Source organism: Pristiophorus japonicus, chromosome 7 (genome assembly GCF_044704955.1).
Source record: "Pristiophorus japonicus isolate sPriJap1 chromosome 7, sPriJap1.hap1, whole genome shotgun sequence".
Taxonomy (NCBI): Eukaryota; Metazoa; Chordata; class Chondrichthyes; family Pristiophoridae; genus Pristiophorus; species Pristiophorus japonicus.
This window is the reverse complement of record NC_091983.1, coordinates 198,530,613-198,534,692: the sequence shown is the minus strand read 5'-3', so window position 1 is coordinate 198,534,692 and position 4,080 is coordinate 198,530,613.

Below are 4,080 nucleotides of genomic sequence, written 5' to 3'. Positions count from 1 at the left end.
TAAACGGTGCAGATATAATGGTAAGTACTGCAGGGAATAGAATACGGCCATGGTGATCTCCTGGGCTAGTTTCGATTGCCTGGATGGGTCGGAGAGGAATTTTCCCAGATTTTTTTTCTCCCTAATTTGGCCTGGGTTTTTATCTGGTTTTTGCCTCTCTCAGGAGATCACATGCCTCCGGTTGGGGTGGAGTGTAGATGTTTTCAGTATAAGGGGTGTCGCAGTTGTGTGAGGCGGACTGGTTGACTGGGTGCTCTTTGCCTTTCCGTCATTGGTCATAGGTTTATATGTAACCTTTAGGGCTGCTGGTCACAGGCCGTGCTGCTCTGTGTCGGCCGGCACGGACACGATGGGCCGAAATGACCTCCTTCTGCGCTGTAAATTTCTAAGATTTTATGAATGAGAGGTGATCTTATTCAAACGTATAAGATTCTGAGGGGGCTTGACAGGATAGATGCAAAGAGGATGTTTCCCCCCCGTGGGGGAATCTAGAACTAGGGGGCATAATAAGAATAAGGGGTCGCCCATTTAAAACGGAAATGAAGAGGAATTTCTTTTCTCAGAAGGTTATGAATCTTTGGAATTCTCTGCCCCAGAGAGCTGTGGAGGCTGGTGTTATGCTCATAATAAAGGATGAAACTGAATACTGTGTACAATGAGCAAATGTGACCGTAGCTCCTTTGATGTGACTCCAGAGTGCACGTACCTCATGGGTGGCCTGCTTATATACCGTGCTCCCAAAGGATGCTGGGATCCCTTGGGACTCCAACAGGTAGGCCCTCTGGTTGTAGTGTAATACAGGTTACAAGGGGTTAAATACATAACAGCTAGGTCATGGAATATATTTAAGGTGGAGATAGACAGATTTTTGAATGATAAGGGAGTCAAGGGTTATGGGGAACGGGTAGGAAAGTGGAGTTGAGGCCAAGATCAGGTCAGCCATGATCTTATTGAAAGACGGAGCAGGCTCGAGGGGCTAAATGGCCTACTCCTGCTCCTATTTCTTATGTTGATCATTGTATAAACAATGACATGCATTGCCTGTGTGTGTGATGGTGGGGGAGCGCGGGGAGGACTGAACACAGAGTTGAGAATTGGCACTCCAATGGATCCTGCCGACAATTTTGAATCTCACACTGTGAGTTGCCTCCTCTCAGGCTGGATGGTGACGGTGAGCCTGACAAGCTTGAAAGGAGTGGCAACACATACTCTTACCGAACAATCTCTAACACCTAGTTCAAATCTAAAGTGGAATTTCCAAGTGAATGAATGACTCATGTTTACTGTATTGCTGTGATCAGTAACTTTGCTATCTTTCAGAGGATTATTGGAATAGTTTCCTAATCTAGAGTGCACTAATCTACCCACGGAGACCTTTACTCTGCATCTAACCCATGTTATACCGCACCTTGATGCTTGATGCTGCCAACAATTGCCTGAAAAGGGGAAAGAACTCCATTTACCCGTGATATCCTCCCCTCCCCTGCCCTGATGACTGCGACTGCCCTTTCTAAAATGAAACATTGAGGGAACCGGATGGGGTGGGGCAGGAATACTATGATCGGGGCAATAAAGAAACACCTGTCTTTCCTGCTTTGAGTTGCATGTTGAAGGTAAGCTTCAGCTATGCATTTTGGAGCTGTATCTCTTTTTTCAAGGAATATGTGGCAGGTTGATGGACCTGATTAAACTTCTTGTCCCCTGATCCACCTTAATCAGGAGATGTGATATGTCCTTATTAACATTAAACAAAAGACAAGAGATACATTGTGGAGGGCTCCCATTAATTTACATACATATATAAAAAAGCATATTGCACCCATGTTTAGCCCAGATGGCTGGACTTGCGCCTCTGAATCAGAAGGTTGTGGGTTCAAGCCCCATTCCAGGATTTGAGCGCATAATGTAGGCTGGCTCTTCAGTGTAGTGCTGAATCCACATCCGGACCCGGGTTAAACAGGATTGCGTAATCGCCCCAATCCTCTTCTCAATTTTCCTCGCTGCCATGCTCCATCTCACAGTCAGCAAGTTCCCCGCTGAAGTGGAGCTAAACTACAGAACCAGTGGGAAGCTATTCAACCTTTGTCATCTCTAGGCCAGGTCCAAGACCTCCCCAACCTCTGTCGTCAATCTACAGTATGCGGACGATGCCGGTGTCTGCACACATTCAGAGGCTGAACTCCAGGACAAATTTGACGTATTTACTGAGGCATACAAAAGCATGGGCCTTACGCTAAACATCCGTAAGACAAAGATCCTCCACCAGCCTGTCCTTGCCACACAGCACTGCCTCCCAGTCATCAAGATCCACGGCATGGCCCTGGACAATGTGGACCATTTCCCAAACCTCGGGAGCCTCTTATTAACAAAAACAGGCATTGATGAGGATATTCAACACCGCCTCCAGTGCGCCAGCGCAGCCTTCGGCCGCCTGAGGAAAAGAGCAGGCCCTCAAATCTACCATCAAGCTCATGGTCTACAGGGCTGTAGTAATATCCACCCTCCTGTATGGCTCAGAGACATGGACCATGTTCAGTAGACACCTCAAGTCACTGGAGAAATATCACCAACGATGTCTCCGCAAGATTCTACAAATTCCCTGGGAGGACAGATGCAATAACATTAGTGTCCTCGACCAGGCCAACATCCCCAGCATTGAAGCACTGACCACACTTGATCAGCTCCGCTGGGCAGGCCACATCATCCGCATGCCAGACACGAGACTCCCAAAGCAAGCGCTCTACTCGGAACTCCTTCATGGCAAATGAGCCAAAGGTGGACAGAGAAAACGTTACACGGACACCCTCAAAGCCTCCCTGATAAAGTGCAACATCTCCACCTGGGAGTCCTTGGCCAAAGACCGCCTGTAGGGGGTGGTGGGTTTGTCAGCCTTTTCTGACATTGACGGTTCGAATCGTCCCACTCCCTGGTTCTCGGGCTTGGAATTATTTAGGGGATGTGATAGATGTAGACAGACAACTGTTTGGTGCAAGAACAAATATTTTATTTAGAAACTAGCACACCACACTAATTAACTTAATAACATATAACAAAATGTACAGAAAAAGGGGGAAAACGTATACGCAATGGGTACAGAGGTTATGCAGTGAAAAAAAGACCACCTCCCACCACTACACTAAGTTAGGCTCTGAAATTGCAGGGACTATGCTCACCAAAGGATTTCTCCACAGTTTTCTCCACACTGCTTTCTCTCTCCTCAATCTTGTGGATTCTTTGGCTGGTTGCAGTGTCTTCGGTATTAGCACTGGTCGACGTTTTGATGGTAAATACGTTTTTTCCTTGAGCCAGCGCTGGATGATTGTTGGTTTTTCAGTGACTCCGAGGCTTCTTGTTGGGTTCTTCTTGTTGCGTTGCTGTAACCTCGTGTGGCAAGTTAGATGTTTCAAAGCCAGAGTCAAAGAGCCCAGAGTCCAAGTGCTTTTCCAGAGTGTTCTCGAGTACGTTTCTTCAAAAGTGTTTCCTCAGCCCAAAGGTTACCCCCCCAAGCTACCAGCAAGGCCCCCAGTTATATCTGAGAGGCTGCTTAAACTTCCGCGCCAAAACTCGGGTGCACAATTGATTTTTGCTGAGTGCTTTTGTGCGATTTTGGCAGGCTGATCAACTCTGTGATCCCTTTGTGAGAATTTTGGTGGGCTGATTGAGCATTAGCATGATACAAGATTCCTAAAGGTGTTGATGGGGTTTTCGAATGGTGCTGTTAGAATGTAATCAGGTCTTGATGCTGTCCATTGTATGTTTTACTGGTGCCAGGGTTTTTCTGTACAGCCGTTTTAAGAACTATTAAAATATGTATGTATCTGGGTCCCTGGCAAGTGGGCTTTTGTTAGATTGCTAATGTCTCCCTGGGGCCTGCCTCCCAGGTGGGTTAGCAGCCCTATAAGGATCCCATTTCCCTATGCAGACCCAGCATACAATTTAAAATGTCCAAACTCAATCTAAAAGGCCCTAGTTTAGTCCAAAGCCGCCTAATAGTGAGATATTTCTGTCCACATTTCTCCTCCAAAAGTCGAACACAGTTCCCTTTTAAATTCCAGACACAAGTCCATTGAGTAGGTGGTC